This window comes from Equus quagga, chromosome 4, assembly GCF_021613505.1.
Source record: "Equus quagga isolate Etosha38 chromosome 4, UCLA_HA_Equagga_1.0, whole genome shotgun sequence".
NCBI lineage: Eukaryota > Metazoa > Chordata > Mammalia > Perissodactyla > Equidae > Equus > Equus quagga.
Genome location: NC_060270.1, coordinates 134,423,317 through 134,437,557, shown reverse-complemented (window position 1 = coordinate 134,437,557; position 14,241 = coordinate 134,423,317).

The following is a 14,241-nucleotide window of genomic DNA, read 5'->3' as shown; positions in this document are numbered from 1 at the left end:
CACGAAGTAACTCAGTAGAACTCATCCACTTAGAACACTTCTGCCACAGGATGCTAGACACTGCTGTTCTCACTACTGCCATGCTGCCTGGGAAGTTAGTCACATTGCAATGACTGCTTCTGCAGAGAGTATTCTCTTTAGCCATGTTTTAGCGTCACTAGTTCCCAATTCACAGTGCAGGATGGGAAGATCTGATTCCCATTCCCTGAATCACGTGTCCACTTCATAAATACGAAGCGTTTGGAAAATCGAGTTTTAGGCATTTTCATCTACTGGTTTTAACTTCCACCTAGATTCACAAGGAGGAAGATTTCCAAAGCTATTTGGAGGATTCAGATAAGGGCATCCTCCCCAAGTTATATCTACTTATTAGTATATATATTTCTTATTACTTGTTACTATATAGAGAGATGTATATTATACACACACATATACAATTAGTAAGTGTTTTTCTGAAGTTACATAAGTGAGAAGAACGTGTTGATAGGCAGGTTTAACTTTAGGAAATGTTGGGAGGGAGAAACACGCACAAGCCACTCACTGTCCTCACTTCTTGCCTGCTGATAAAATGAGCTGAACTCCACTGAGAGTATTTCTCTTCTGGGCAAAGCTAGTTTTAGTTTCTTTCTTTTCCCATTAGTGACTTTTGGATTTCCTCCCTCTGCTCTTATGTCTTAAGAGCATTATTCCATCTTAGGCAAATGGTTTATACGTAGACGGTATTTATTGAATTATATCTTAGAGTAAAAACATTCAGACTGTTTGGTAATGTATAGAGGAGAGGTGTGACTGGCTTAGCTGTTCCTAATACAGCCCTATGGAAGAAGCTGCCCTTCATTTACCAAAACCTATATTTTCTTTGTTTTGGGCACAGAGCTAGACAGCATTTGCCAGGTTCCCTTGCAGTTAGATGTGACCATGTGACTAAGTTCTGGCTAGTGGAATGTGGCTGAAAGTACTGTCTGACATTTTAACCTACTATGCACAATCCTCCGTGTTCTTTTCCCTTTCTGGCTGGCTGGAATGGAGACATTGTCTAAGGTGCTGAGAATGGTAGTTCCATAGTATGGAAAGAGGGAGCATGGAAAATGACCCTGTTGTCAACTAGAATTTTCCTTTGATTTCAAGTTCCCTTTCAGAGGCCTTATTATGCCTTTTGTTTATTTATTCTGTTGAAGTTGTCTACTTTGACTTTTAGTGACTTCTTTTCAAATATTGTCCTCCTTGATTATATTCCTGTAAGGAAGAAGCTGTAAGCTTCTTCTAATCGTGTTTTGTTTAAAACCGTATTTGATTACTGATCTCTTGTTTTTTCCTGTTTATCCTCTACAAACTGTAGATTTTTAAACTCTCTCCTGGATCCTCAAATTCTGGCATCTACTTGATCATACTCTCTACTTTTCCATTCCCTAAGATCCCAATATTATAAATGGAAATTTAACCTTGGAACATTTGTAGCCTAGCATGAATCAATATGACAAAAATGAGTGCTATAATAGTGTTAGAAGCATGGAGTCATGAAAAAATATTTTTCATTTTTATCACTTCTCATTATGACTAATATGACTTACATGGTCTTAAACTTCACAATGAGGTTACAGAATAATTCTCTTCTGTTTTTTATTTTCTATTAAAACTTTAAAAAGCTCTATCTAATAAAGGTCAATCTAAATTCTTCTATATGAACTATATGATTTAACAGAGAGATGATGGAATTTTCATTATATTTTCACATGTTTATATACTTCAGGTCCTATAAAAAAGATGAGTGATTTTGGAATCTTGGTGTTTCTTAATACTGAGTTGATTAAAGTGATAGATTTTTTTCTTTTTACTTTTATCTCTTTAGTTTTGGAAGGATTTGGCTACTGAATTAGTATATATTCAAAATTATTTGTTTCTAGAAATGAATAGGAATACCCAAAGCCTCTATTTTTTTCTCTCTCTTCCTTGTGATATCATATCACATAGTCAACTGCTGTCTCTCATCTTCTTGAAGGCAGCGAGAAAGCCCACCACAAAGTAAAGACATTGAACAATTTCCTGAATATATACTATATGCAGGGGCAGTTTTCCTTATTAATATTTTTCTTTTCAGAGGATAAATGTCATTGAAAGTTTTATTTCCCCTCTCCCCGCCACCCACCACTTTCTGATGACAGCTATACCTGGAGAGGAGAGTGGATAGAGGCTAACACAATTGGGTACTGATGAACTCCTGCTATTTAAACATCCACTATAGACTAAGAGATAACAAGTGCCATTCACTTCTCAATGCAGAGAGGATTCAAGTAAGCAGTCTTGGATACAAAGCATGAATATAATAGTTTTTTCTTTTTTTGTTAACTAAAGTGTGTTTGTGGAATATTTAGCAATAAATAGATCCTTCAGATTTCTTTATAACCTTCACTTATTGGAAAGGGTGAAGTAGTGTTAAAGAATACTGGAGTTTAATGCTGGAAGAATATCTTTTAAAATAAAAAAGATATAATGACAACCTCATAAAATGTAAAGCTTTTGACTGTCAATTTAATTAAGTGCACAAAATCTCCTTTGTTTATCCAATATTGCTTGCGATTTTATGTATGTCAGTGAGGAACTTTTAAACTCTAGATTCCACATTGCATCAAGCATCCCTCTTGTGACAATTTAATGCACTAAATTAATACATAAGGTAGCAATTTAAAACCATACACTAGTGAGGTTAGGGACATGTTTTCTTGGAATTATTGAAAACCTCTAAGCACTTAGTACTGTGCAATTCTCAAAATGGGTACTCCTTGAATGCACTTTGGGGTGGAGTGGAAACATGGAAAAAGTATGGTTTGAATGAATATATAACTTTGTCTTTTGGCATTCTTAACTTTAAAATTCCTACATTTTAAAAAATAAAATAAGACTATGTAAAAATACATAACTTGTGGTGAATTGATAAGGTTATATGAGGAGTTCAGATACTGTGCTAAATCAATTTATGTATTTTACTCAAGTTAAGAACATCATATAACATGTAAAACACACACATTGTAGCCTGAGGAAATATGATAAATCATCGTGTGCTATCCTTTATTTTGGAGAGAATTTTTGGTACACATTTTCTCTAAAAAGTTTGTGAGCTCTGAGGAAAGTCATATATATTTATAAATTAGATCCATTTGGGAAGGAAAGTAATGCCATATTACTTTAGTTTTGCTGATATGGTCTTTAGCTTTTAACTAAAAGCTGCCTCAAATCTAAAAAATAATCAGCCCTTGTTTAACAAAATTCCTTAAACTCTATATTTGAATCTATTTACATATAGCAAAGGCTAGCCTTTACTGATGCAGTTTAGATAATTGAGAAATAGAAAGGAAGTTTGGACTTCTTTCTTGAAATAATGAAGATGATAAAATATAGTTATTTGTAAAGATGGATTCAATTGGATGCTTTATTAAATTAATCCAGTTTCAACACTAGCAAACCAGAGCAATTATTGATCATTATTTTTTTTTCAATTATTTTATTGAGATCATCGTAGTTTATAACATTGTGTAATTTCAGGTGTACGTTATTATTTATCAGTTTCTGTATAGGCTGCATCGTGTTCTCCACCAATAGTCTAATTTTTATCCGTCACCATACATATGTGTCCCTTTACCCCTTTTGCCCACTTCCCTACCCTCTTCCCCTCTGGAAACCACTAATTTGTTCTCTTTATCCGTGTGTTTATCTTCCACATAAGAGTGAAATCATGTGGTATTTGTCTCACTGGCTAATTTTTCTTAACATCATACCCTCAAGGTTCATCCATATTGTTCCAAGTGGGACAATTTTATCTGTTTTATGGCTGAATAGTAGTCCATTTTATATATACCGTATCTTTATCCATTCATCAATTGATGGCACTTTGGCTGCTTCCACATCTTGGCTTTATTGTGACTAATGCTGCAGTGAACATAGGAGTGCATAAATCTCTTTATATTGTTGATTTAAAGTTCTTTGGATAAATACCCAGCAGTGGGATAGCTGGATCATATGGTATTTACATTTTTAATTTTTTGAGAAAGCTCCGTACTGTTTTCCATAATGGCTGCACCAGTTTGCATTCCCACTAGAAGTGTATGAGAGTTCCCTTTTCTCCACATCCTCTCCAACATTTGTTTTTAGTCTTGTTAATTATAGCCATTCTGACTAGTGTAAGGTGATATGTCAGTGTAGTTTTGATTTCATTTCCCTAATAATTAGTGATATTGAACATCTTTTTATGTGTTTGTTGGCCATCTGTATATCTTCTTTGGAAAAATGTTCATATCCTCTGCCCTTTTTTTGATTTGTTTGTTTTTTTGTTGAGTTCTATGAGTTCTTTATATGTTTTGGAGTTTAACCTCTTGTCAGATAGATGATTTGCAAATATTTTCTCCCAGTTGAGGGGTTGTCTTTTTGTTTTGTTCATGGTTTCCTTTCCCTTGCAGAAGCTTTTTAGTCTGAGGTAGTCCCATTTGTTTATTTCTTCATTTGTTTCCCATGCCTGAGTAGACATGGCACTTGAAAAGATGCTGCTAAGACCATGTCAAAGAGTGTACTGCCTATATTTTCTTCTAGGAATTTTATGGTTTCAGGTCTTACATTCAAGTCTTTAATGCATTTTGAGTTCATTTTTATGTATGATATAAGATAATGGTCTATTTTCATTCTTTTACACGTGGCTGCCAGTTTTCCCAACACCGTTTATTGAAGAGACTTTGCTTTCTCCACTGTATGTTCTTGGCTCCTTTTGTGAAACTTAGCTGTCCATAGATGTGTGGTTTTATTTCTGGGCTTTCAATTCTCTTCCATTGCTCTGTGTGTCTGTTTTTGTGCCAATACCATGCTGTTTTGATTCCTATAACTTTGTAGTATATTTTGAAGTCAGGAATTGTGATGCCTCCAGCTTTGTTCTTTTGTCTCAAGATTGCTTTGCTACTTGGTATCTTTTGCTGTTCCACATAAATTTTAGGATTCTTTCATCTGTTTCTGTGAAGAATGTCATTGGGATTCTGATTGGGATTGCACTGAATCTGTAGATTGCTTTAGGTAATGTGGACATTTTAACTATATTTGTTCTTCCAATCCATGAGCATGGAATATCTTTCCATTTCTTTATGTCTGCTTCAATATCTTTCAATAATGTCTTACTGTTTTCAGTGTATAGGTCTTTCACCTCCTTGGTTAAATTTATTCCTAGATATTTTATTCTTTTTGTTGTGATTATAAATTGGATTGTATTCTTAACTTCTCTTTCTGCTAGTTGGTTATTAGTGTATAGAAATGCAACTAATTTTTGCAAGTTGATTTTGACCCTGCAACTTTGCTGTAGTTATTGATTATTTCTGATAGTTTTCTGGTGAATTCTTTAGGGTTTTCTATATGTAGGCTCATGTTGTCAGCAAACAGCAAGAGTTTCACTTCTGCCTTTCCAATTTGGATACATTTTATTTCTTTTTATTGCCTAATTGCTCTGGCTGAAACTTCCAATACTATGTTGAGTAGGAGTGGAGGGAGTGGGCAGTGTTGTTTTGTTCCTGTTCTCAGAGGGATGCCTTTCAGTTTTTCACCATTGAGTATGGTGTTACCTGTGAGTTTGTCAGAAATGACCTTTATTATGTTAAAGTACTTTCCTTCTACACCCATTGTGTTCAGAGTTTTTATTATAAATGGATGTTGGATCTTGCAAATGCTTTCTCTACATCTATTGAGATGATCATGTGTTTTTCGTTCCTCATTTTGTTAATGTGGTATATAACATTGATTGATTTGCAATTGTTGAACCATCCCCATGTTCCTGGTATAAATTCCACTTGATCATGGTGTATGATCCTTTTAATGTATTGCTGTATTCGATTTGCCAATATTTTGTTGAGGCTTTTTGTATCTATGTTCATCAGCAATATTATCCTGTATCTTTCCTTCTTTCTATTGTCCATATTAGGTTCTGGTATCAGGGTAACATTGGCTTCATATGATGAGTTAGGAAGCCATCTTCAATTTTTTGAAATAGTTTGAGAGAGATAGGTATTAAATCTTCTTTGATTGTTTGGTAGAATTGTCCAAAGGAACTATGTGGTCTTGGACTTTTGTTTTTTGGGGAGGTTTTTGATTACTCTTGTGATTGATCTATTCAGATTCTCTCTTTCTTCTTGATTTAGTTTTGGGAGATTGTGTGAGCCTAATAATTTGTCCATTTCTTCTAGGTTATCCAATGTGTTGACATATAGTTTTTCATAGTATTCTCTTATAATCCTTTGTATCTCTATGGTATCCATTGTAATTTCTCCCCTTTCATTTTTAATTTTATTTATTTGAGGCTTCTCTCTTTTTTTCTCAGTAAGTCTGGCTAAGGGTTTGTCAATTTTGTTTATTTTCTCAAAGAAACTGCTCTTAGTTTCATTGATCCTTTCTACTATTTTTTTGGTCTCTATTTCATTTATTTCTGCCCTAATTTTTATTATATCCCTCCTTATGCTGACTTTGACCTTTCTTCTTTTTCTAGTTCTGTTGGTGTAGTTTAGGATTACTTATTTGATATTTTTCTTTTGTTGATGTGGACCTGTATTGCCATAAATTTCCCTCCTAGAAATGCTTTTCCTGCATCTCATAAGAGTTGGTATGTTGTATTTCCATTTTCATTTGTCTCCAGATATTTTTTGATTTCTCCTTTAATTTATTCAGTGATCCATTTGTTGTTCAGTAGCTTGTTGTTTAGTCTCCACATATTTGTGTCTTTCTCAGCTTTTTTCTTGTAGTTTATTTCTAGTTTCATAGCATTGTGGTTGGACAAGATGTTTGATACGATTTTAATCTTCTTAAGTTTATTGAGGCTTGCCTTGTTTCCCAACATATTGTCTTTCTTTGAGAATGTTTCATGTACACTTGAGAAGAATGTGTATTCTGCTGTTTTTGGATAGAATGTTCTATATATATCTATTAAGTCCATGTGATCTAGTGTTTCATTTAAATCCGGTATTTGCTTGTTGACTTTCTGTCTGGATGATATATTCATTAATGTAAGTGGGATGTTGAGTTCCCTTACTATTGTATTGAGTTAACTTTTTATTATTATTGTGTTGCTGTTAGCTTCTCCCTTTAGGTCTGTTAATAGTTGCTTTATATATTTTGGTACTAGGTGCATATATATTCATAAGTGTTATGTCCTCTTGGTGGAGTGTCCCTTTTATCATTATATACTGCCCCTATTTGTCTCTCATTGTCTTTTTTATCTTGAAGTCTGCTTTGTCTGATATAAGTATGAGAACACCTTCTTCCTTTTGTTTGCCTTTTGCTTGGCGTATTGTCTTCCATCCCTTCACTCTGAGCCTATGTTTGTCTTTAGAGCTGAGATGTGTTTCTTGGAAGCAGCATATTGTTTGGCCTTGTTTTTTAATGCATCCAGCTACTCTTGAGTGTTTTATTTGGAGAATTCAATCCATTTACATTTATAGTGATTATTGATATATGAGGGTTAACTACCATTTTATTTCTTGTTTTCTGGTTGTTCTATATTTCCATTGTTTCTCTTCCCTTGAATTTCTGACTGCTATTCCAGTTTGGTGGTTTTCTGTGATGATTTTCCCAATTTTCTCTTTATTAATGAAATGTGGCTCTGCACTGATTTTTTGTTTGGTGGCTACCATGAGGTTTGTATAAAAGATCTCATGGATGAGATAGTCCATTTTTGATAGCCTCTTATCTCCATTAGCCTAAGCATGTACCATCCCTCTCCTCTTCCCCTTCTGAGTTATAGTTGTCACAAATTATTCTGTTATGTGTTGTGACTTTGTGACTAGATTGAAGTATTTATAGTTATTTTTGATGCTTTCTTTCCCTTTATCTTTTATGTTATAACTGAGTGTTTGCTAACCTGTTCTGATAGAGAGCTGCAGTTTTCTGATTTTGTCTGTCTGTTTATCTCCTTGCTGAAATCTTTGTAAATGTTTCCCTTTCCCTTTTTGTTTCAGATATAAGGGCTTCCTTCATCATTTCTTGTAAGGGAGGTCTAGTGGTGATGAGCTCCCTCAGGTTTTGTTTATCTGGGAAAGTTTTTATTTCTCCATCATATCTGAAGGATAATTTCACTGGATGGAGTATTCTTGTCTGAAAGTTTTTGTCTTGCAGTATTTTGAATATATCATTCCATTCTCTCCTAGCCTGTAAAGTTTCTGCTGAGAAAGCCACTGAATGCCTGATAGGGGTTCCTTTGTAGATTATTTTCTTCTTCCTTGCTGTCCTTAATATTTTTTCTTTGTTATTGACTTTTGCCAGTTTTACTCTGCTTTGAAGAAGGTCTTTTTGCATTGATGTAATAATTAGCAGTTCTCTTGATTTCCTGTACTAGTAAGTCAAGTTCTTTCCCCAGGTTTGGGAAGTTCTCAGCTGTTATTTCTTTGGACAAGCTCTCTGCTCCTCTCTGCCTCTCTTCTCCTTCTGGGATACCTATAATCCTTATGTTTCTTTTCCTAATTGAGTTGGATATTTCTCAAAGAATTTCTTCATTTTTTAAAAATCTTAGTCCTCTCTCCTCCTCCACCTGAAGCATTTCTATATTTCCATGCTATAAATTGCTAATTCTGTCCTCTATAACTTCAGCTCTATTTTTTTAAGGATTCTAGATTATTTTTATCACATAATTGTGTTCTTCATATCCAGAATTTCTGTTTTTTTTTTTTGAGTTTCAATCTCTTTAGTCAAGTATTCCTTCTGCTCATTAATTTTATTCCTGAGCTCGTTGAAGCATCTTTCTGAATTTCCTGTAACTTGCTAAGTTTCTTTATACCAACTGTTTTGAATTCTCTGTCATTTAGATTGTAAACTTCTGTGACTTCAGGATTGGTTTCTGGACATTTGTTGTTTTCCTTTAAAAGTGTTACTGTAGTATTTAATGGTGTTTGAAGGACTGCCCCTTTGCCAGTGCATTTGTGGTGGTATCAGCTTTCAGATTCCACCTGCCACCACTGGTGGGAAACTGGAGCTGTGTTTCTGATCCTACCTTATCTGCTGGAAGTTGTGTGGGTACTGCTGCTCTGAGTTTTCCCGGGCTGGCCACAGCTGCTTGGCAGGTTGCTCTTGTGGGAGTGGGGCCTCCATGTGCCTCTGGGCTCAGCAGGTGGGTTGTGTAGGTGTTGGCTGCACATGCTCACTGGTGATTTGGCTGATCTGCTGTGCTTTGTGGGTGGGACACTTTTGTGGGGGCCAAGCTGTGGCCACTCAATGGGGAGTGTTCTCACTGGCAGGGTTCCCAGGGTGTGGTGGGTCCTCCCGTAGGCCAGGCTACCCCCCTGAAGGTGTTTATGCATGCACAGGGCTCCCTGCATCCTCTTATAATCACACTGGCTGCTTTTTGAGGCTCCATAAACTGATCACTGCTCCTGGGCAGGGGGAGGGATGCACTCATCTATCTCTACTGCTTCCCAGGGATCCAGTCTATCCACCTTCAGATGTATAGCTGCATGGTCTCTCAGGCATTTTGTTGTGCTGTGTGGGTATCCTCCATTGGTCAATAGCTGTCCATTTAGTTGTAACTCAGAGGGAGAGAAACAAAGAGAACAGCTCACTACACCATGTTGCTGATGTCACTCTGGTCATTATTTTGAAATAAGGAAAAGTCATGGAAAAGAATTAGGACAGCACAAAATATATTTGTTGTGTAGATACTTGTGAAAAGGCATTTCTCAGCAACCTAGGTTTGTCCTCATTAAATTCTTCCTGAATGACATGCTTCACCCAGGAGGTAGATGATTAATACTAATTTGCGGTTTTCCAAGTGAATGTTTCATTTTTTTCTATGGGCTGTCATATACCATTTTGCTTTATGGGATTTGTATTATGCTAGGAGATTTTTAGAAGTAATCCTACCCATTTAAGAGATTTCTAAAAACCTGAATGTGTTTCATTCCTGTTCTTTATTTTTGAATATTCATCCCAGGCAGAAAATCAGGGCATTTATGTTGTGATTGGAGAACATGAGAAGACTACTGCCTCTGAATATCTTATTTAAAAATTAACTAAAAGGCCAATGTAATTTCTCAGAAAATAATTTCTCCTTGTAAAATAATCCTGAATTTAGTAAACATTTTAGAAGGCATAACATGAGCCATTAATTGCAATCAGGACTAAGAGCAGAGAAATCTTGAGCACAGTGAGTTTTGGATTTATATAGCCAGAATCACTTAATTATCTATCTTAGAGAAAATAGTAGACTGTTCCCCAGAAATAGAGTAGTGGTTGTAAATGTGACTTGAGGTAGAAATGAATATCTTATTGTAATAGGTGTGAATTTGCTCTATGACCCTTGGAATGAAAAAATATCACATTCCTACTTCCTGTATATGGGCAATTGCCTCCTCCTTCGAATCTTGGAACTCTCACCCTCTTAGACAGTTTGGATCTCTGTTCCGTGAGCCTGTGCTTTGAGAAACCAATTCCCTTGGGAACAGGAAAACTTAAGAATGTAGAAAATGAAAGCTTGGCTATTCCTCCAGGATGTAGGGTAAGGGGGAAATTGTTTTCAGTGTTTTAAATTACTTACAATAAAGAGACCAAGAAAGCAATTAATATTTCAGTATATATATTATAGTTTATAATATGTGTAGAAGACATTCACTTGCAAGTATATTAACAATGTTAAAACCAGGTAAGAATAAAAGGCAGTGATTGTTTCCAAACACTCTCAAGCATTACTCTGTGGATACCAGATATTTAGTGGCTCACTTATTTTTATGGAGTTTGGTTGCTTTGCAACATTATGTTTAATTTACCATTGTTTTATGAACTTGGCAGAATTTTGCAAAATTGAACCACTTAAAAATTTTACAAAGCAATTTTTGTAAAAACACTAAATCTATACCAAATCACCTGGAGTACAAAAGGTACTTTGAAGACCTTTCGGAATGAATGGAAGTGAAGGGGAAGACACATTGTCATTTTTAATGAAATAGGGAGGATTTAAAATGCATTCACTTTCTTATTTTAGATATTTTTAATGAAATAGGGAGGATTTAAAATGCATTCACTTTCTTATTTGAGATAGGAATTAAGCACTTAGGGCAATGTTTGGATAGCATGAATTAAAATATACCTAATGGATTTGAAAATTCCTCAAAGTTTAAGTGTGATCTCTTGAAGAAATTTTTACAATAAAAAGATTTGATATGTTTGATCTCCTACTTACCACCCCAAAATGAGATGAAATCAATCGAGGTCATCTTCCTTTACTTCTTGAAAACTAAGTTAGCATGGCCCAAAGAACAGGAGTGCTAATGACTCTGAAGTCAGATGTTATTTGGATCAACAGTATAGAGAGTTACCATTCATGCTGGATTCAAGTTGAAATTCCTAAGAGCAATACCATGCTCATGTGAGCACATGCTATGGAGAAAAGGTGGTTAGAGATGGGGAACATAGGCTGTAAAAATGTTTTAAAATCAAATCTAGTTCAGTATGCATGCCAGGTTCTGTTTATATTCCATGTCAGGGATCTCTTAAGAGCAGCTTTCAATTGTATAATGCCTAACACATAAAGCATGTGCTTCTGAATGCCCTTTCTATATTGTTTATAGGGTTATCCATCAGCTCTTGCATCTATAACATTTGTGTAGACCAAAGGCAGTGGGACCTACAGTAACAAAATCTGCCACATTCATCCATGAGGAATGCCTTTTAGCAGGATTTTCCTCTTTACACGGACTATAAATTTTGCCCCTTCTTTATTTCTTTTGTTTTTTTTCCGATCTTGTTTGCACTGATACTTGTTTTGGTTGCTTTAATGTGACTAATGGATTTAGAGACACTTTATTTTTCTCTGTATTGTCAGTATTTGTTACTGTTTCACCTGAGTTGGAATCAAATCTCCAAGCTTATTTGATAAAAATGTTGAGAGGTCCCTGTGCTTAGTTTAGCTAATGTTCACTTAAAACCAAAAGATATTTTTCATGTGCCTACAGCTATAAAAAATTTTGTAGGACATTTATGAAAAATGTAGGACAGGAGAGCTACGTCAGAAACTTAAAATTTTTTATGAGCAGTTTGAAAACGGAATATGATTAAAGGCCAAATGTTTAGCACTCATAACTCAGATCCTAACATAGAATATTCAAAGAGAAGCTCAATTGGAGTTTGAATAGCAAGGAAGGCTTCATCAGGGGATTTCAATTGTACCACTGTAATTTAGTAAGATTTAGATAGAAGGACAAAGGAAAAAGATAGAAAAAAATAGGAGCTAACATTTGCAATGGATCTTTCCACAGTTTAGGGATTTCCGTTTTCTTTTGTTTACTCACGACTTTTCTTTATTGGGATTTAGTTGATATTTCTCTTTATTAAAACAGCGTGCCAGAGATTGGATCTACACCATAACAAGTTTACCTTTTACTTCTAGGCAAAACTCTACAATTTCTTATGTCATTAAAATGGGTTGCAGAATTCCATTTGCCTTCCTAAAATCTTGTGATTTTATTGGGCTCCTAGTGCTGGACGCTGAAACGGTGGGGATTTGGGTGAATGGTGGCAAATCACGGAATTAATATTTCTAAGACTAGCTTTCTTTCAGAAATGTCATGTCATCATCTCCACTGAGGTGTTGCTGGGAAGAGATAACATGGTGGCTGTGGAAACACAGAGATGGTTTGTTTATTCAACAAATCTTATATGCCTCCATTGTGCTCACTACTATAATTGACACCGAGATACTCAGGATATGGGTCTTCTCCTTGAGGAACTCACTGTCCAGTCCAACCTCCTAATTTATAGCTGAGAAGACCAATGTCCAGCTGGTAGTGGTACTCATTCAAGGTGATCCAGACAATTCACAGTTGGTGAGAACTCTGACTCAGGCCTCCTCAGTTCAGGGAGATGGAAGAAGCACATGGGCTCATTCTTTTTTTTATGGACTCACATAAATTAGGCACACACAAATTGTCACACTATTACCATATGGTACCTGTCAATAGAATTACTACATTACCTACGTTGGCAGAAACCAGGAGAATGGTCCACAAATTCCAATTTAATGAATGACCAAATGAATGAATAATATCTTACTTGATAGTATTGCTAACTGGTGTTCTGTCCTCTCAAATTCTGTTGAGGTTTTAGATATCCTGTTAGTTGTCTTTGGCTGTTAGCAAATTACCGCAAACTTAGTGGCTCAACGGAATACAAGTTTATTGTCTTACAACTCTGGAGGTCAGGAGTCTGAAATGGGTCTCATTAGGCTAAAAATCAAGGTGTTGGTGGGGCTATGTTCCTTTCTGGAAGCTATCAGGGAGAGTCCTTTTTCCTGCCTTTTCTACTTTCTAGAGGCTGCCTGCATTCCTTGGCTTGTGGACCCTTCTATTTTCAAAACTAGCAATGGCTGTCTAGTATTTCTCAATTAACATCACTGTGACACTGACTCTTCTGCCTCCCCTTCCACATTTAAGGACCTTTATGATCACGTTGTGCCACACAGGTTATCCAAGATAATCTTCCTATCTTAAAGACAGCTGAATGTCAATCTTAATTTCATCTGCAATCTTAATTCCTCCATGCCATGTTTAATAATATATGCACAGGTTGTGGAGTTTAGGACATGGATATCTTTTGAGGACCATTATTCTGCCTACCACACCTACCAATGCTATTATTCAAATAGACTGAAGACCTAGTGACTCAAAGACTGAATAGCTCTCCAGTGATTTACTTGGAGCTACCTTTACTTTATTTTAGATGCACATTGTATATCCATCCATTAGATCTTACCATGTAGTTTATTTTTCTCACTAGACTAGTGTTTCTCCTCCTTGGCACTATTGATATTTTGGGCCAGATAATTCTTTGTTGTGGGGAGCTGCATTGTGTGTTGTAGGGTATTTGGCAACATCCCCGGCCTCTATGCACTAGAAGCCAGTAGCATTCCCCAATCCCTCCCCAGTTATGACGACCAAAAATGTCATCAGACATTGCCAAATATCCCCTGGAGGCCCAAATTCCCTCAGGTTGAAAATCACTGCTCTGGATTGTGAATCTCTTTAGTTCAGAGGCCACATCTTTTTACTGCCAGAATCCTTAACACAGTGCCTTGCATATGGTAGGTACCTAGTAAATTTTAGTTGAATGAATGAATGACTAGAAATCTCAAAATTAATCATTATCATTGCAGAAATAAAAGCTTCTCTTAAGTCTGCAATGGATGTTTAAAATATTGTCTGTTCCACAAAATATTGCACATATACAGTAATTAGTACAAGTAAA